A 21908-nucleotide genomic window follows, 5' to 3' on the forward strand; every position below is an offset into this window, starting at 1 on the left:
ACCGCCACTTCTTCGTTCATGATTCACCTGGTTTATACTATAACGTTACGTAGGTTCACCTTTTTCCGGCACTTGAAACTGTTGGGGGACAAGTCTTGCTGCTGCACAAAATGTTAATGGTCGCTGTGCAAGCATATTGTTACAAGTGGACGAATCATGAACGAAGAAGTGGCGGTGCGCGGAACGACGACGACGTTGACAGTTGGTAGCTGGGCGGCTGCTCTGAGAAGGCCAGCACTCAGCTCAGAACCGAGCGCCCAGCTACCAACTGTCAACGTCGTCGTCGTTCCGCGCACCGCCACTTCTTCGTTCATGATTCGTCCACTTGTAACAATATGATTTGAAGCAGTCAAATACGTCATGTTTTCGCAACTACTTTCCTTCAATGGCTGTCTATAATGCTTCAAGGAACGTTTTCTGGCAACTCCCACTCTACGCGCCAACATGGGCCCTGATCGGAGACTCCCAGATGAAACACCTATACAACCACTTCGACGGATCTAGCCTGTGTGCCCTAGCCTTCATCTCGAAACCCGAAGATGAAATCACCGCCGTAAGGAACATCTCGGACTTTGTGCCTCCTAGTGTAAGGGGACTGATTCTCCCTTTGTGAACGAACTATCTTTATAGGACAAGTATTGAGGCTACCCTCAGTCGTTACGAGGAAACACTCAAAATCATCCGCAATGCATGGCCTCATATCGAGGTGATATATGCCGCATTAGTCCTGCCGCGGGCCGCTGATCGCTGGCATGCTGTAAGACGCCTCCATGCGCTGTATGATCGTTTTGGAAAAAGGTCGGTCCTCCGGTGGAAACGTCGAGTAACATAAAAATGTTTCCTTAAATGAAGCGTATACTTCGCTCTATATTGTTACGGGGATGTTACGGCGGTAAGTCTATATGGCGGCTGCTCTGAGAAGGCCAGCACTCAGCTCAGAACCGAGCGCCCAGCTACCAACTGTCAACGTCGTCGTCGTTCCGCGCACCGCCACTTCTTCGTTCATGATTCACCTGGTTTATACTATAACGTTACGTAGGTTCACCTTTTTCCGGCACTTGAAACTGTTGGGGGACAAGTCTTGCTGCTGCACAAAATGTTAATGGTCGCTGTGCAAGCATATTGTTACAAGTGGACGAATCATGAACGAAGAAGTGGCGGTGCGCGGAACGACGACGACGTTGACAGTTGGTAGCTGGGCGGCTGCTCTGAGAAGGCCAGCACTCAGCTCAGAACCGAGCGCCCAGCTACCAACTGTCAACGTCGTCGTCGTTCCGCTCACCGCCACTTCTTCGTTCATGATTCGTCCACTTGTAACAATATGCTTGCACAGCGACCATTAACATTTTGTGCAGCAGCAAGACTTGTCCCCCAACAGTTTCAAGTGCCGGAAAAAGGTGAACCTACGTAACGTTATAGTATAAACCTGGCGCCGCGAGGATTCCATGGACGAGTCTACCGGCGATGCACGCCATCAGGGCTTACAAACTCACTGTCTACGAACACTGCACGCAGAGAAAAATTTAACTGCTGATTTAACCCTGCCCCACCTATCCTTATTGATCCCTGAAGCTCGCATTCTTGGGCGAATACACTTTAATCGTATTGATACACAAGGCAATTTTTTTTTGTATGGGATACACTTGTACACCTCACTCCTCAAACTGTTCACACGCATATGCAGATATGAAACACTGCCTTACAAAGCGCCAATAAGCCTTCTTGTTTACCGCCTATCCTTCCCTCCTCTCTCCTCCCCCCCCCCCCCAGCATGGCCCATTTGGCTCGCTTCCTGGGACCTAAACCTGTCACGCGCCTTCGTCCCCTTGGTCCAGGACCTGTTAAACGCCTAACATAAAGGTTGTTTCAATACACGCCTTACACCACCACCACCTCGTAGTATGCATTTTTGCGCGCGGTTTTTTGATGCAGGCGAAACGCAAAGGCATCCCTCTGCTGTGCGATGTCAGTGCACATAAAAGATCCTCAGGCGGTCCAAATTATTCCCGAGCCCCCACTACGGCACATCTTTCGCATTTAAGCGAAAACCTTCACAGCGCCAGCTTTTCCAGACGTTAGCGAGGCCGCAAATTTGACCTTGAATGTAGATAGAAGTCACTGAGGCAGCAAGTTTTCCCTCGACTGTAGGTATAGGTCAAACAACGAAACGACGCCTGTCTCATATGTCCCGGTGGACAGCCGAACCGTGCTCGTGAGGGAAGGAAAATAAATGAAAATTGGTTTTGATGAAAGGAAGTTACACATGTCACATATCTCGATGGACACTTGAATCGCGCCGTGAGCGAAAGAAAATAAAATAAAGTTAGTTTTAAAGAAAGGAAATGACGCCTCTCTAACATTGCACCATCCCCTTTCCCAAAAAAAGCAATTTCTTTTTCAATTTGGCTTTCTAAAATCGTCTCCACGGTTTGCGCGCCGTTCGGAACCGGATTTCGTTCCATATCTCCGCATAAAACGATCAATATTACAGTTGTATATATCACCGGAGCTATATTAAATATATACCGTCTTTAATCAAAATTTTTCATATAGTTTCGAACAAAATAATAGATTTAATAAATAAAAAAACATTCTACTACTCGTCTATCAGAATGGCTGTCTATGGAAACCGCTAATCGCTCGACAGCAAACGTAGCTACGGAGATGCGACTTTTCGCTTTTGACCAGGGTTACCCAGAGCTAAACCAACCGCAATATTGTTGCGAATGCAACACTACGCCAGCCAGCGAGCTATGTCGGCTCGTCGCGCACTTCAGCCGTATGCCGTGGACGACGAACCACCTTGAGCCGAAATTGCTTAGCAACACCGCAGCTGCGCTCTAACATGACGCCGCCGTCGCCTCTCGCTCCACCAGACGTGCTCTGCTTGGGTAGAGGGAGAGGAGGTGTCGCCTCGCGAGAGGTGTATATATATATATATATATATATATATATATATATATATATATATATATATATATATATATATATATATATATATATATATATATATATATATATATGCGCTTCGCCTTAGTGTATTGTAGTCGTTATGGAGGGCGCGAAAGAGACGCAACAACGACAGAACGAAGCGAGGATGAGAAAACGCGCCCAAGAACGCGCCACACGAGTCGAGAAGCGTCGTAACGAATATGCGGCTAGAAGAAGTCGTGCCACGTCCCGGAGTGACTCTTCAAATGCGGAAGAGACCGCTTTGAGTTCTCGAAAGGGTCGGAATGAGACGCTGCGTAGACGACGTGCTGAGGAAACGAAGCTTTCGCAATTCAACTAGGGTTAACCACACCTAGACCACAGCCAATTGTTTTCTTTCGGTCCCATCTTCCCTTCTCTTACGGTGCGGTTGGGGTATCCACTGAGATGTGGGACGATTACTGCAGCAGTTCCTTTCCTCAAAAATTAGCCGTGGTTTAACAACTGAGCCCGCCGCGGTGTCTCAGTGGACAGGGCGCTTGGCTAATAATAATAATAATTGGTTTTTGGGGAAGAAAATAGCGCAGTATCTGTCTTATATTTTGGCGGACACCTGAACCGCGCCGTAAGGGAGGGGATAAAGCAGGGAGTGAAAGAAGTAAGGAAGAATTAGAGGTGCCGTAGTGGTGGGCTCCGGGATAATTTCGACCACCTGGGGATCTTTAACGTGCACTCACATCGCACAGCACACGGGCGCCTTAACGTTTTGCCTCCATAAAAACGCAGCCGCCGGCTACTGATTCGGAGTTCGCGGGTTCGAACCCGACCGCGGCGGCTGCGTTTTTATGGAGGCAAAACACTAAGGCGCCCGTGTGCTGTGCGATGTCAGTGCGCGTTAAAGATCCCCAGGTGGTCGAAATTATTCCGGAGCCCTCCACTACGGCACCATTCTCTTCCTTTCTTCTTCACTCCCTCCTTTATCCCTTCCCTTACGGTGCGGTTCAGGTGTCCAACGATATATGAGACAGATACTACGCCATTTCCTTTCCCCCAAAAACCAATTATTATTATTATAAAGGCCTGGGTAGCACATTTCTGATTGAGGCTCGTGCCGGAGCGCTGCGAACCCTGGTGTACCGCCGTCGCTTCGATACAAAACCAGAAGCACACGCAGCACTATGCCGAGAGTGTGGCAACGCGGAGGAGACCATCGAGCACCTGGTGCTGTAGTGCTAAAGACTACATCCGAAGCCGACAGAGGGCACCACATTCCCACAGGCGCTCGGGTTTCACGGTCCTGCAGTGGACGATGAAGGAGACAGCTCCAAGCACAAGAGCGAGGGGGTGCTGCTGCGAACTAAGCGTCAACTAACTCTTTGGTGGAGCACTGTCTCTAACCGCGCGAAACCGCAGAGTGGGACGTGGACGAGACCGATGAGCGAATCTCCCAACTCCTGACTTTAGTCTTTGCGTGTTTCTTGTTTTTTTTTCCTTTCATCTGCGTGTTTTTTTCTCTCCTAGTGCACTTTCATACTCTCGTATTTTTTTGTTTTTAATTCCGGGTGCCCATCCTAGTGGCGCCCGCCCGTTACAAAGGGTGAGACCTCACGTATCCATCCATCCGTCCGTCCGTCCATAGATCTATCTATCTATCTATCTATCTATCTATCTATCTATCTATCTACCTATCTATCTATCTACCTATCTATCTATCTATCTATCTATCTATCTATCTATCTATCTATCTATCTATCTATCTATCTATCTATCTATCTATCTATCTATCTATCTATCTATCTATCTATCTATCTATCTATCTATCTATCTATCTATCTATCTATCTATCTATCTATCTATCTATCTATCTATCTATCTATCTATCTATCTATCTATCTATCTATCTATCTATCTATCTATCTATCTATCTATCTATCTATCTATCTATCTATCTATCTATCTATCTATCTATCTATCTATCTATCTATCTATCTATCTATCTATCTATCTATCTATCTATCTATCTATCTATCTATCTATCTATCTATCTATCTATCTATCTATCTATCTATCTATCTATCTATCTATCTATCTATCTATCTATCTATCTATCTAATCTATCTATCTATCTATCTAATCTATCTATCTATCTAATCTATCTATCTATCTATCTATCTATCTATCTATCTATCTATCTATCTATCTAATCTATCGACGTACTAGCGGAAAACTTTGCCTGCTCCGCACGCGCGGTAATCCTTCCCGGCCACGAATTTTCCACTGCGCATGGGCAGCTTCCCTACGTAAAAGCGGAATACATCTCCGCTAGTACGCCTCCAGTATGCTAAAATTTCTAGGGATGGCGTAACGTCCGGCATAATTCCTGCACTTTGCGTAACCGGTCAACGTTAGAGAGTGCCGATTAACCTCTTTTCTTGCCATACCCGTGTACGCCATGAGCAGTCGACGAGCGGCGACGCGGTGGCCGCGTCACATGTGAATGAGGCAGCATTTCTGCGGCCGCGGATTTCGCTCGCTCTTGGCGCCGAAAGCCCAAGTGTGAACGCGCCTTTAGGGTTGTTTGACGGCGGAACGAATAACTGTCCGTGAACCAAATTCTTTGATCCACGACTCTTTTCTCAAGCGTTTCGCCCCAAATGGTCAAGCCGAGCACAAGGCCAGGAGAAACCTTGAACCCATTTAAAAACCGGTCGGTACCCGACTGCATTGGGGATGGAACCCAGCACCTCCCTAATGCGAAGCGGATGCTCCGATGCAAGACCATATGCTTCTGGGGCAGCGTCGATTTTCAGCTGTGTGCAGACAGCTCGCACGATCGATTGATGCCTGAGGACAGCGTAAACCCTTTTCTAAACTCTAAAAGACAGTCTTTCGTGTATAGAGAACAGCTGTTTGGCACATCTATTGCTTTCTTTCTCTTATGAACCCGACTGCCATGCGTGGCGATTAATCCTTGCCGGGATGGGCAGGAAATAATACATTATTCCGACTACAGAAGGCTTCAACGCTGCAGCCGTAATTTCGTCCTCAAAAACAGGCGGGGTCGCCACAGTGCACGAGTTCTTTTTTGAGCACAGCCACATTTCGAGGCCCGAATCATTGGAAACCACGAGAATGGTGCGACTTGAGGACATAACCAGATATGCCTCTTCGCCTGTGATACGACGGTTCTTCTCATAAATGCTGATGAGATGCAAGGGTTTTCTGTTTAGAGCGACTCGAAACTAGTCCTTGCTCCATCATACAAGTTCTTGCAGTGGGTAGAATTCTTTCCTAATGCGAGCAATCCGCGAGTGAGCACGATTAATCTACGCACTTCTCAAAGGCGGAAGCTTGTGCCGGCTTGCAAAAATGTCAATGCGCAGCAAGCATTGGTGAGGACATGCGAGAATGCGCTCCAACTGTCAGCCGCAATAACCCACCGAACACCTCAGCCAGTGACCCTGAAACACGGAGGGCAAGGTGGGTGGTTGCCCTCCACCCCCCCCCCCCCCCCAAGATTTTTCCAGATAGAGCAGCGCCCCCCCCCCCCCCCCCCAGTCTCCAATTGCTTGCATTTGAATCAGATTTCTGACAATTTAAACACTTCTTTTCAAAGACTCTTTTAATGCAAAGCAAAGTGGAACTGAGCTACTTGGCTTCGTAGCCAGTTGTAAACGATTTCGTATATGAGTAACCTAAACCAGTCATATACCAACAGAAGTCGACTGTTTAACCCGTGTACATAATCCTGATTAGCAGAATTTAAACAAACCATACACGAACTTTTTTTGTTGCAATTGGGCACTACTCGTGAGTAAAGGTTCATATTTCCATTCTTATTATATTGCTGTGAATCTTTGCACCGTTTGTTCGTTCGAACACAGAACCGCCGGGACATGGCTTTACCATTTTCTTTTGTAATGCTAGATGACCAGACTTATCTCCATTGATCACGGCCACGTGCAAATGCTTCCACATTTTTTCCCGATTGTGGTAGTCGATTTTGATTCTTTATCTCGAAGGTTCATTGCCAGCTTTAAACTGAGGGTGGCCAAGACGTGCAGGCATTCAGTTCGACTTCCGCCGGGCACGCTTGTGGCTATCGCCGACGCCGAGTCATTCAGTTTATAGAGGGCGCGAGTCAGTCCCTTAAACAGTTTCTGTTGGAACCCTTTTCGTTGTCTTTCTGACTGCTGGAGTGTCGTCAGCAGAACGTGGCAGTTTGCATAAATTTTTGGACATTGAAGAATAAAAATAATAAAATATAAATTGTTTATTGAAATCAGTAATAAATAAATAACAAAATAGGCTCGAAGTATTGCCCGCACTCAAAAAAAGTGCCGGAGTCCCTGACCGCAGCCCTGGGTCATCACGGATGCGCGATAAGTAATCCGGAACGATCGGGCATTTCTGCGGAATTCGACGAACGATTTCATTTTGCTGCTCTACAGTGAAGCACTGTCAAACCACACCGCTAAGCTATAGGCCTAACTCCGCAGCGCCGTACTTGCACCAAGCGTAGGCGGCGCGCGTTATGGCTGACGCCAACATTAAAGAGACCAATATGAATGATATACCGCTAAACGACAAAAATAAATGTTCAGATTCTCATGCAGAAGGCGAGAGAATACGACCCCGGAACACGATTACCAAATTGGTCGGTTTTTTTTATCAAGGAAACGAAATGGATCACAACTACCACTGAATGGATGGATGGAAGGTAGGAGCGTCCCCTTTGAAACGGGGTGATGGCAGTTGCCACCATGTTCAGCTTTTTTCCCGTTTATTTTTGTTTAACGGTGATGTAAGTGGTTGCCATTTTCTTTAAATATGTCATCCTACAATTTTAACCTCATGTCTCCCAGGTGAAAATCTTCTACTGAAAATTCAATTTGGAGTAACTGGTTTCAACTGGGAGAAACTGGTAGCAGTTGGACACCGACTGGTCCCAGTTGGAGGCCGACTGGTTCCACTTGTACACCCAGTTGGAGCCCAACTGGCCCCAGTTGTGGACCAAGTGGGAGGCAAATGGTCAAGCTTGCGACCAACTGGGAAACATCAATTCCCAGTCGAGAGCCAAACAGTACGAACTGGGTACCAGCTGGGAAGTGGTTCCATTTGTGGGTCAAGTGGGAAGCAAAAATTCCCAATTGAGGGCAAACTGTGCAGGACTGGTCGTGGGTAAAAACCAATTGGGAAGTTTTTTTACTGCTTGGAGGGACGTTGAGAACAAGATAAATGCTGCTGCGACTCAGCTCGTCGCACAGTCATTAGGCGCAGAAGTGAACGTAATGTGAAATTAGGTGGAAGCTGGCTTATCTGAGGACATCACTTCGATCGCACTGTGTGCACGTCATGCGAAAACGCCTGTAGACGCTCTCCTGGCGAATAACACCACTTCCCTCAAAAGTATTATAGCATGGGCCGGCACACGTATGCTGCGAACATATCGTGTGCCCGCGTTAAAGCTAATTTTTTTTTTTTTATTAAGCCGGTTCTCTTTCTGTCTCACCCTGTTGTTACATATTTGTTTCAGGCATGGTAACATTATATTTATTCATTTATAATTTCCCAAACCCCCAAAACGAACTTGCAGTATATTCAGCGCACCGGGTGCGAGGTTTTATTCTCTATGCCGCCATCGCGTTGACGTACGTGGCGTATTTTGTCAATATTAGCACAGACTATGCATGGTGATTAACCTATGATGAAAGTAATTTGTTACAATTTAAATATTATTCAATTATTTTTCTTGCTAGAGCAAGCAGAGTACTGAGCATGAAAAGTCGTCGATACAACCCAAGCGACAGTTTCGCACACACCGTCCTTATATCGAATATCACTCTTCTGCAGCAAGCATAATATAACTACTTCGCCATATGGCTTCAGAAGGGACAGGTCTACAAAGCTGGCGCTGTTGGACCATAAGGAATATAATCTAAAACATTTTGAAGAGAAACGTATTGTTATAGGTAAAAATACCTCTAAAGTTACCTATCAAATAGATTTCAATATGTCGACATAAATGGTTTCATTTCTCACAAAAAAATGTAATTTAAGGAGTCCCACAGGGTAGCATTTTAGGCCCTGTCCTATTTAATTTGTACATTAACGATATTGTACACATCTGCTCAGATACCAAGTTCGTTATATATTCCGACGACACGAGTGCTTTGGTGTCATCATGTTCTGACGCTGAAGGAATTACTAAAGAAAGCATTTTTCTGCGCAAATTGGACTCGTGGACTTCCAGCAATCAATTAAGACTTAATGCAAACAAAACAATGGTGGTAGTTTTTTGACCAATAGGTAAACAATTTTCGTTACAAGGAACAGTAATGTTTAGATCCGACGCCATTGCAGTGGTAGATACTGTCACGGTGTTAGGGGTATATATTACTTCAAATTTACACTGGAATCATCACGTAAACTGCCTATTCAGCAAACTCAGCTGCTGCATAACTGCAATTTTAAATCGCAACCGCTATGCTCTTCCAAAAAAAGTTAAACTAATGGTCTACAACCCTCTCTTTGTCTCCCATCTAAACTACTCTCATTTAGTCTAGAGAACAACAACAAAAACTAATCTGTTGAAGCTTTAAAGGCTACAAAAAAAGTGGTACGAAAAATTGAAAACGTTGAATACACAGCACCGTCTTCACATATATTTTCTCCGCTTAATTTATTGAAAATAAAAAATATATACGAATACAAATTATGCAGGCAGTACCGTTTAAGTGTCCAACGAGAGAGTACAGTTTTTACAGAAATGGCAGAACTAAAACCTAATTATCCCACCTACAGCACCAAAACTCCAGAACGATGGAAAGTTCAAAAATGTTGCACTGCCTGTGGACAACAAACACTCCGGTATAATCTTCCGCGATTATTGGATGCTGTAGAAAGAGAAGGTACGTATGTATTCAATATGTCTCTTCCAAATATGTACAAATATTTTCCTTCTCATACTCTTTTTTTTTAATGAACGCAAAGGTCTATCCTTATGATCAAGTACATTACATTCTTTTATTTTTGCAAGAAAAAAGTTTTCCAGGTGTCCAGAAACAGTGCTCTATTGAAACATTTATTTATGCTTATTGTGTTGTCGGGTACGATATAGTGCTCTTTCTCTTTTCTCTTTGCAACAAAAAAATGTGACATTGTTTACTGCCCCACTCTGCTGCTATGTACACTGTAAAGGGGCGGAGGATTTCTCAAGCCGCAAATATACGGCTTTTCCCTCCTCCTCCTTCCACTTCTTTCTGGAAAATAAAGCTTGTACGTATGTATTTATGTATTTATGTATGTATGTATGCATGTATGTATGTATGTATGTATGCATGTATGTATGTATGTATGTATGTATGTATGTATGTATGTATGTATGTATGTATGTATGTATGTATGTATGTATGTATGTATGTATGTATGTATGTATGTATGTATGTATGTATGTATGTATGTATGTATGTATGTATGTATGTATGTATGTATGTATGTATGTATGTATGTATGTATGTATGTATGTATGTATGTATGTATGTATGTATGTATGTATGTATGTATGTATGTATGTATGTTTGGTAGCCATGCAGGCAATGGTCGCGCGGATGGCGTGTGCAATTTCTCATCGTGTTCCGCGACAACGGTCTGTGTGAAGAACCTCGACATATAATTAATTTTTCGCATAGATTGTTAAACAGTTCTTCCCTTGATGGGGCTGAAGGCAGTTTGCTTGCTTTGACTACTCGGCGAAGTGGACCGGTCAGTGCCGATTATGACTACAAGGCGTTTTCACCGGCTGGAATCCTGCCCTTTCCAGGTGCGTACTCAGTTCGCTCATTTAAGTGCATTTTATGCTATTTTTCATTCGTAATGAAAAACTTGTAACGCATTTAGCGGCACGTTATATTCTTACGCTCTCTCGTTTGGCTGTTTTGCCAAACTCGCTGTTCATTGAAACAAAGGCTGGTGCTGTGTGCAACTGATCTCTACTATACGAGAAGTGGGCATGCATTCGGATCATGTGCCGAAGTGCATGTGGAAGCAAACTCCGCTCAGCACGATTGCGTCTTAATGCTGCAGAGAGCACCACTGGACGCCTCATATACTTGCGTGGGTAAGGACAGCGTAAATTACCGGGCTTGTTTGTAGTTGCTGTGTGCTGTTATACTGTTTTTCACCTATCAAAATGAACTATTATGTTTTCTTTTGCAGCAAACCCGACCTAGTAGGCTCGGCAGAAGTGTATTAATGCCAACGCAGCTGTCTTAAAGCATGACGAACGGGCTCAGCGAGAAGATTCAAAATTCAGTGAAGGCGAAAACGGCAATAAACATTCACGCACTCAAAATTCATCTTCAGTGTTTTGGTTCTCCCGTGACGGCCATGTACACTCGCTTCCTCAAATGTATTTGAGCTAGCTAGAGTGCTTGGACGTCCCGACGCTCCCGCAGAGATGTCAGTGACTGAGTCGCAGTAGGCCCCCGTCGCACCTGGGATTGCAACGGGTCCCAAATGCACCTGGGAATGCAATGGGTTCCAGTTGCATCTGAGATTGCAACTGGTTCCAGTTGCATCTGGTCCCAAATAGAAGTGGTCCCAATTGCAACTGGAAATCTGTTCCTTAAACAAGATGGACAGGGAACAGTTGGAAACCAGTTAGAAATTTCACCAGGGGTTCTGTTATTTCTACAGATTTACCACACGGAGCACATGTGTCATTTTCTTCGTTAGATTCATTTTTGTAGCTGCGCGCTCTAAGACACCGTGACCTAGCTTCAAAGTGTAGGGCACGGCATCTTGAACTATCATAGAGCGGTTTCTTCTTAATCTGCCTTTTCCTGTATCGATATTGTTTAGACCATGACTCTTATACATTAAATTTATCCAATTTTTCATTCAGACATGCACCGCCACAGATGTTTCCGCCGTGGCACCGTTCCGCACACGATCGCACAATCACCATCGAAGGTGAAACGAGGAAAAAAGCATCACAGACATAGCTTAACAATAATGCAGGGCGGGCGGTGTGGGCACAAACTTTTTGGGTGAATATGCTCCTGCTATCACAAGGCCATCGCTTCGGTGGGCTACAGTATAAAAAAGCACTGTTCACACGACTGACCAGAAAAAGGAAAAAGGGCCGCAAGCGGCTTTTGAAACCGCCCAGAGGTGGACATATGGTTGTTAGGCGGCGGAACGAATCGCTGGCCGTTAACACACTGGTTCTGTCCACACCCTTTTCTCAGGCATTTCTCCAACTGCATCATCCGAGCACCAGGCCAGGGGAAACCTTGTTCGCATTAGAAAACCGACGGGTACCCGCCGGCGCTTGGGATGGAGCCCAGCACCTCCCGAATGTGAGGCTGGTGCTCTACCATAAGGCACCCGCTTCGGCGTGCAATACCCTTAAAGAGTGTCCACATAGTTCTCATCAAATATTTAAAAAAAATGATTCGGCAGTGAGAGCGAGCAGCATCCGCCACCGCTGCACAGATTCCGCCGAAAAAAGCCAGATGAAAGCGCGTTCTTTTCAGGACAAACTTCTGGCGCCGATTCTAGGAAGTTTAATTCCCGTGGCGACAAAAATGGCGGCACCCTTCGATGCAGGGCGCCTCTCTTCGGACAGGATTCGTCGTTGTCACTCCCAATTTCAGCGCGTCAATTGGTGACAAATGGGGCACCGGTCTTACGCTTCGTCTCGTATCGCCTACTTTCTAGTAGGCGATACGAGACGAAGACTCATAACGTATGAGTGATCAATTTGCTCTATTCTTTTTCGGAGTGATGGTTCTGCCTCTTTTAGGCTTAATAAAAGCGTTGGCTTTTGTTGACAAATGTGGATCCCCTCTTAACAATTAGATGGCGCCACTAGGCTTAACTGATCGACGCGTCTTCAGCATATCGGAGACGTGCTAGCTGAAACGTATAGGCTCTTTACAACGCGCAGTTCTTCTGTTCGAGACCACATGCCGCCACCCGCTTGCTCGGAACACGGCACCATTAAGGGCGGAGTACGTCGCTGGCGTGTACGCGTCGACGCAGCAGTGGAAATATCGCGGGTTTATTCCGAATGTCTTCTTTCTACGGAGGTGTAGAAACGTATAGGAACTACGTGCTGTGTTGTGGATTGCAGGAATTCCGACACAGTTAAAGGTGCGGGATGGGATTGTTTGCGAGCTTCACGGAACCGAACCGCACAAGGACGCCCTGCCCCTGTTCGCGCCCGTTTGCCACGCACTCATTCGGTACGGGCGAAAGCAAGAAAGACATGATATAGATGTGCAAGTTGTTCCACCAGTGAAACCTTCACTAAGTGCTTTCACTTGCTCTCCAGTTGCGTCTGCCTGTGTAGCGAGACCCCATTGCTCGTGAGTTGAGGCGCGCCGCAATTGGCCACAGGACCGCACGAGAGTCAATTAGGAACGGAAAAGATGGACATCCAGTGCTCCTACATACCGCTACTGTAGATTGTGCAGTGCGCAGCCGTGCGAACGGAAACGCTTACCATCGGTCTGTGTATTACCTGCCGTCATGGTGCTGCTGTTGAACTTCGCTCCAAGTAGCGCGGTTTTCGTGGACCATATTCGGAATAAAGCATTTGCGTTACTGTTGGTGTGCTGGGTGGTTGTCACTTCCTCGCAGTCGATGCGGGAAAGACACTAAAAGTGACTCCGCAGTCCAGCGCTCAGAGTGAAGTTGATTACATAACACCAACAAGAACTCGAGCATTTTCATGTCCGAATATCGAGCGACATGTGAGACAGACTTAATTGTGAACTTCGTATATAGTATGAACGCGCTGCCATGGACGCGTTATAACAATTATGTCACGGAATCATTCGAAACGATTGCATACCAGCTCGTGAAGGATGCTTGATGCATGGTACTGATAGCGTGATAGTTAGCATTTGTGTGTGTATTTATTTTTGTCGGAATTCTGTGTTTAACAAACCAGTAGAAAATATTTACCGTTAACACGTTGTAAACAAAGGCGTACGTTGTGCATGTGGGCGTTTTTGAGTGGTGTCTGCATGAATGTACACACTAGGACAACGGCCCGCGCTGCCGCACGAGAACTGATAATACCAACTAAAACATTCAGCAAAATGTTCAGCGGGTGCAAAACAAGCATTCAGGCGATCTATTCATTGGCTCTAAGAGGCTCGAGATCTGAGCGGCTGTCCAGGACATGAAGCCTGATCATGTTTTCGCGCCTCAATGGAAAAAATTAGGGTTTTCACATGTCCTTCGAAGCTGTAGCCAAACGACAGTGTTGTCTTCCCACACCTTTACAACCACATCAGCCGAAACACTGTATGTCAGAACCGAACCATCCGACGCAGCATCCGTCACAACTAGTAGATAGGAGGTGTGTACTGGCGGCATGATCACGTGATCAAAGATGGCAGCCCACATGATACGACGCTGTAAAGAGTATTTTACGCAGGCCTGTTGCGAATGCGCAGGTTTCCTACATAAAATCAGGGCCGTGGTAAAACCGGTGTACATCTCACCTAGTAAGTCTTCCGTGTGCTAAATTTCTAGAAATGGCGTAAAATCTAGCAAAATTGCTAAATTTAGCTTAACCGGGCCGTGGTAGACAGCGTCGATTAACATCCTCTTCTTGTCATATCTGTGCACGCCGTGAGCAGACGACGACCGGCGATGTGGCGGCCGTCACGTCTGAACGAGGCAGAATTTCTGCGGCCGCGGAATTTGCTCCCTGTCGCCGCCGAATGCCCAAGTGAGAACGAGCGATCAGGGTGTTTTGACGGCGGAACGAATCACTGGTCCGTCAACCCAACTCTTTGAACCACGACCCTTTTGCCAAGCATATCTCCCCAGATGTTGGGGCCGAGCACCAGGCCAGGAGAAACCACCCATTAGAAATCCGGCGGGTACCGGCGGCACTGGCGATCGAACCCAGAACCTGCCGAATGCAAGGCGGATGCACGGCTACAAGGCCATTGCGTAGGTGAGCGTTCGAACCCGCATGGAAGCGAATGCTAAATGATGCGTTCAGTGGGTTTTTGGACTGCGAACTCTACCGCTTTGGAGTCGTTTGTTGCCCACATTCGACGGGAATGTTGCGCATGCTGGCTTCTCCGTCAGAAATGCGCGGGCAGTCCGACAGCGTTGTGCGCGTCGTCACAGAGTGACTGTAAGGCTTTTTCGCCCCCTATTGGGTGCAGAACTAATTAGACCCATTGTTCTATTGTCGGGTGCAAGCGCACATTAAGAAATTCTCTGGGACGCAAATGTTAAGAGTTACTAACGCGACATTAGTAGAATGCACACGCGAGCGCTCGATTCTACCCGTTAGTCGCCAGAAGCAATTTTGTGTTCTGTTTTATCCTCGGTACCACTTTGAGGGCAAGCTTGCTATACTTCTGAAAGCTTCAGTAAACAGGCTTACTGGGTGCACGTCTGTGGCGCCATCGGTTTTCAGCTGAGTGCTGTAGACGGCTAGCACGCTCGATGGATCGAATCCCTACCCACGGGGATCACAGGGGGCAGCATGAACCCTTTTCTAAATTCTGAAAGACAGCCATTCGTGCATAGAGAAAAGCAGCTTGGTACATCTAGCTTTCTTTCCCTTATGATCCCTACTGGCTTGCGTGGCAATTAATCCCTGCCGGAATGGGCAGAAAATACATTATTCCGACTTCAGAAGGCTTCAGCGCTGCAGCCGTAATTTCCTCCTCCAAAGCAGGCGCAGTCGCCACGGTGCACGAGTTTTTTTTCTGGTCAGGAAACGCCGGCAACACTTAAAAGCACCACATGAGCGCAGCTTCATTTCTAGTCCCGAATCATTGGAAACCAGGAGAATGGGGCGACCTGAGAACGCACCCACATTTGCCTCTACGCCTGCGATACGAAGGCTCTTCTCATAAATCCTCACGAGATGCGGAGATTTAGAGTTTAGGACGACTGAAGACGAGCCGTTGCTCCGTCCTACACGTTCTTGAAGTGGAGAGAAAGCAATCCAAATGAGATGCAACCCAGTGCTAAGCATGAATCATCTACGCACTTCTCGAACCCCACAGCTTGTTCCGGCTTGCAGAAATGCCATTGTGCTGCGAGCATTTGAGAGGACATGCGAGGATGCGCTGCAACTGTCAAACCGCAATATCCCGTCGAACACCGGAGCCCTGCAAGGGTCTCCTCCGATGCGCAATCAATAATCCGGAACGATCGGTCACGAATTTCTATAAAATTCGACGAACGATTCGATTTTTACTGCTCGAAGAGGTGTCGGACCACTTCACTGATCTAGGCCTAACCCCCCCCCCCCCCCCCCCCCCGCCGTACTCATACAAAGCTTATGCGGCGCACGCGATGATTTACCCCAACATTGAAGATTCCAATATGGTTGATATACGGCTAGACGACAATAATGAGTGTTCAGCTTCTCATACGGAAGGCGAGAGACTATGACCCTGGTACATGCTTATAAAATTGGTTAGTTTGGTTTTTTAAGGAGACGAAATGGATCACATCTACCGTTGGATGGATGGATGGATGGATGGATGGATGGATGAATGGATGGATGGATGGATGGATGGATGGATGGATGGATGGATGGATGGATGGATGGATGGATGGATGGATGGATGGATGGACGGACGGACGGATGGAAGGACGGACGGACGGATGGAAGGACGGACTGACGGACGGACGGACGGACGGACGGACGGACGGACGGACGGACGGACGGACGGACGGACGGACGGACGGATGGATGGATGGATGGATGGATGGATGGATGGATGGATGGATGGATGGATGGATGGTCTCGTTCGCAACAGCCATAACTTTTCGCTTGAACTGTGCCATATAACGGCGCCGGGTTTCACTCATCATGAAGCAATGACGCGCAGTTTCACGCACAACTCGCACCTCTCACATCCACACCCGCAGACAACAATTCCGGTAATAAGTTGCGCTCTTCCTCGTTTTGACACTTGGCTCAGCTTCACCTCCCACCAATTCATGTAGCCGCTGTAGATCTGGATAGAGGAAGACGAAGTTGTTCCAGACCAGAACGCGATCTTTTTGCCTCTGAAGTTTTATCGCTTTTTTCGCACACTCAAGGAGGCGCCGCTCCCTTTTCTTGACGGCGATGGAAGTGGAGGACGTCAGGTCTCCTCTGGAACCACGTGGGTCGGCGACAGCCGCCCAGAGAAAGCGCTTCTACCCATCCAGCGAGGCAAGCAGCCAGACCACCGTGCTGCTTTCAAATGCAAGCGAAGACTTCTCGGTGGACGACTGATTCATCCCAGTGATGAGCAAGAAAGCCAAGAGGAGACTGCGTAAGAGTGAGTACTCGTCCTCATCAAGTAGATCTCTCGTCAACACGATGCGTGGTGCATCGGCACATACAGTCCTGTTTGCGCCGGAAACTCCCACCGACAATCTCAACCTGCTGAGCAGACAAGCTACGTCGGTGTTCCTCGAGCCTCGCGTCCCGGGAGTGATCAAGGACGTCAGGATCAACAGCCGAAGGAACCTCCTTGCCATCGATGTAACGGAACGGAGCGCTTTGGAAAGTCTAGCCACCATCAAGAAGACCGGAGACATCCCCGTCCACTCTCTTGTTCTTGAAGACAATGGTACAACCGCTGGCGTCATTTACGACATCAATGCGAACATCCCTGACTTTGACCTACCGATACTCATTAAACCAGCGACGAACAGTATCGAAATAGCCAAGGTTCAGCGCCTCGGCGACTCAAGGTGCGTGAAGCTCGCTTTTAAGGGCGACTGTATTCCATCGCGCGTGAAGTTTGGCCACTTTCGACATGCAGTTCGCCCATTTGTCCCGAAGCCTCTTCAGTGTCGGAAGTGCATGAAAATTGGACATGTATGTGGTGTTTGTAATAACACCATAGCGTGCCCACGCTGCTCTGAAGCACATAGCGGTGACAGTTGCCGCGCAACTGTCTTGAAGTGCGCCAACTGCCGTGGCCCTCATGACGCTTCTTCGCAAGTCTGTCCCCGCCTGAAGAAAGAACGGGCGGTGTTGAAGCAAAATGTGCGACACCATTCAACGCACAGAGAGGCCGCAGCTACGGTGCGTCGGCGTCGTTCGCGTCGTCGACGATCGGCTAGACGGAAGGCCGACAGCGGCAGGGAGGCCGCCATAGCTCTTGCTACTTGTCCTCCCCCTGCACCGAGTAATGTAAGCCTAGTGACTGGTGAAGCCGGAACGAGTGCTTCAGAGGTTACATCGCCACCATTGCCGAAGCCACGCTCGACCTTGGTGTCTGAGCAGGCTCCACGCCCCCACTGTCCCACACCTACATCTGAGCGAGGCCCAGGCAGAGATCCGGCCCTAGGTGACGAAGTGCAGGTGTTCGCCATCTTGAGGTCCGTTATGAACGCCATGCGTGTGATGCTGTTTAGATTTCACTCGCCAGCAGCACGGAATGCATTGCAGGTACTGGACGCGCTAAGTCCAGTCCTGTCAGCTTTCCAGTAGCAGACACAATGGCTCTCCTAGCATTACAATTTAAAAGCCAAGTCAGAGAAGCATCCATTTTACCGTCGACTCAATTCCCGCATTTCGGACATTCGCGAATTCGTCTATAAATACAGATTTCTAATACTTGTGATTTGGGACCCCAATTTACAAAAGCCCATCTGAATTTATGGCTAAGAAGCATTTGCATCCTCCCCGCACAGGGAAACAGCAAGGTGATCGTCTACATTCCAAGGTAGCTTACTTAAGTGCACTATACGTTTCCAATTCACAACCATAACCAGTACGTCTGTCTAACGGTGAAAAGGTGCACCCTAACGTTTACACTTGTGGGTGCGTACTTATCTCCAACAACAAAGTTTGATGCCGACAGACTGAGGGACTTGGCTGTAAAATCTGGGCCTTGGATCGTCACTGGAGACTTTAATGCGCATCACCCCATGTGGAGAGGTATCCGGATTAATTCGAAGGGAAGAAGTCTTGTCTGTTTCTCCTCTGACCACGACCTACAATGCCTTAACGACGGTTCTCCAACGTACCATTGCGAGCTGTCTTACAGCAGCTGTATGGACTTGGCGTTTGTGTCTCCGTGCCTGGTGAGGTGCGTTCGGTGGTTTGCCGATGTAGAAACGAGTGGAAGCGACCGCATCCCCACATATATTATCGTTCCTGGTTTCGCTGGATGCAGATGTACCAACCGTTTGCAACGCAATACACTGGTCTATGTTTAAAAGCCTTTTGGAAGATGCCTGCAGAGAAGACATTGCAACAGGCATTCAAGAACGCATCAAGGCGACTATGGAAAACGTGAGATAGGTCTTCACTACAATGCCAAAGTTCACAGACTTCGCCCGTGTGCTGTGCGATTTCAGTGCACGTTAAAGATCCTCAGGTGGTAGAAATTATTCCGGAGCCCTCCACTACGGCACCTCTCTCTCTTCCTTTCTTCTTTCACTCCCTCCCTTATACCTTCCCTTACGGCGCGGTTCAGGTGTTCAACGATATATGAGACAGATACCGCACCATTTCTTTTCTCCAAAAACCAATTATTATTATTATTATTATTATTATTATTAGTTCACAGACTTCGATGTAAAGCTGAAGTGCCTCTGATCACTTTGACGAAGAGCAGAGATAAGATACAGGCGCGCAAAGTCGCTGCTCGACTTAGATGCAAGGCTCGCGCAGAAGAAAATCCAGCACAAAATTCAAATCTTGCAGGCTGACCGTTGGAAGGCATTCTGTGAATCGCTGGATCCTTGAAAGCCACTTTCACGCATCTTTAGAGGGTGCGTGGTCTACGAACATCTCCTCAGCAGCTCCAACCATTCAAGTCTCCCGCACTTCACCAAAGACGTAGCGAAGCGGAGATTGGTGAAGGCTTTTTGCGCAAGAATAGCAGGCCAAAGGAACCCATCCACAAATGTGAATTGCTCCGAAGTGCCTAGATGTAGGGATTCGCGAAAGGACCTTCTTTTCTCCATGGAAGAACTATAGACGCCACCATGGCTGGCTGCAGACGGTCTTCATCGCCAGGGCCCGATGGAGTAACATAATCTGCAGTTGGAAACCTTGGTCAGGAGGCTCGACGTGCTCTTTTGAACCACCTCAACTCATCATAGTGTGCGGGTACAGTTCCGGACGCGTAGAAATCAAGTCGTCTGGTTCCAGACCTTAAAACCAGAAAATCGTCGCTTCACCTAGCATCGTACCGTCCAAATGCATTGGCTAGTTGCGTTAGCAAACTCATGGAAAGGATGCTATTCACGCGAATTGAACAGTATCTGGAGCGCTACAAAATATCCCCAGATGTAATGTCCGCGTTTCGGCGTGGACGTTTGTCTATAGATAGCGTTATTGACCTGGCGTAATCAGTTCAACATCAGAAGCATCTCAAGCGCTTGATCACAGCGTTGTTTCTGGAAGATAAAGGGGCGTTTGATAACGTCACTCATCAAGCTAGTTGTATTTTGGAGTCTCTGGAATCTTCAGAACTTGGTGGCCGCATGTTCTGCTGGATACTCAGTCATCTATCCAATCGATCACTATTTATGCAGACTGAGGACGGACCAACATCTTCACGTTACACTTCCCGCGGGGTCCCACAGGGCGGAGTACTCAGCCCAACGTTTTTCACTCTTGCGCTTGTCGGCGTTGTCGATGTACTACCACAGTCGGCGAGAATCTCAGTCTATGCAGACGATATTTGTATCTGGGCATCAGGAGTTACGCGACCACAAGTTCGAGCAAGGCTTCAAAAGGCGGCAAGTCTTGCGGCCTACCTACGCCTGCAAGGCCAAGAGATTTCTACTGAAAAATGTTCCGTTGTTGCCTTTACACGCACGGACATGTCCCATTACCCCTTACGCATAAATGGGTCAACAATATCCCATGAAAGAAGCCATCGCTTCCTCGGAGTAATCATCGATCGTAATCTAACATGGAGCCCACAAGTCTCGTACATGAAAAGGCGACTCACATCGATCGTTCACGTTCTATCCTTTCTCGGAGAGAAGTCGTGGGGAGCATCACTACAGTCGATGCACCAGCTGTTCACCGCATTATTTAGGGGGTTCCTTCGGTACAGTATCCCTGCACTAAGAAACTTGAGGAGAACGAACATATGCAAAGTGCTCAGGATCAAGCTCTCCGGACGTGCCTAGAACTGCCAAAATGCGCGTCTACAGCCGCAACAGTACTCATCGCTCAGGAGAATCCTGTGACTGCCTATGTCACAATCGAAGCCTTGAGAGCGCATATTCGTCTCCTCTCTCGGCTTCCCACGCACTATCTTGTCAGTCTTCCTGCTAACCGGCCGAGTACATCGTTTGCGAAAATTATTGATGCTCATCGCGACTTCCTACCAACCCAATTTACACCAGCCTCTAGACCGTCTTCTTCATTATGGAGTCTGCACCAACCTTGTGTGCTTGTTTCCATACGGGATTACCGAAAAATTCCATGCGACCGCGGAAATTTTGCTTCTTCTAGACGGATAACATCTCCCGGCACCAGAAAATACCGCTCTGGACCAGGTGGGCAAATTTTTGGGCCTTTTAGGCCCATTTCTGACTTCAACCTGTGGAAGCTTTAGCTAGGCCTAAAGCCAAGTAGCCAGACTCCAGCGTTCTTCGCGGACGCCATGGCGGCCTCCGCTAGCCGCGGGTACGATCCCGAGACGATGGCATGGACAGAAGTCGTCGCAGGCGCATTGTCTCCGCCTGAAACTTCCACTCCAACGCAGGAGATAGTAGACGAAGGTCTCTTCTCGTTGGTGGCACTTCGTAAACGCCAGCAACGCGTGAACACGTCGGCGGTCAACGGACCCACCGTGAGTGCCGCTGTTTCTGTGCATCCGAACACTGCAAGCTCCAACCCTCAGCTCTCTCAAACAGTGGTATCGAAGAAATGGCGGCCCACCGCTATGGCTCGACTCCGCAATGAAGATTTCACGATCGTCATCAAGCCCAGACTGACGATCTCTCTGAAG

This window comes from Amblyomma americanum, chromosome 2 (assembly GCF_052857255.1).
Source record: "Amblyomma americanum isolate KBUSLIRL-KWMA chromosome 2, ASM5285725v1, whole genome shotgun sequence".
In the NCBI taxonomy this organism is placed as follows: domain Eukaryota; kingdom Metazoa; phylum Arthropoda; class Arachnida; order Ixodida; family Ixodidae; genus Amblyomma; species Amblyomma americanum.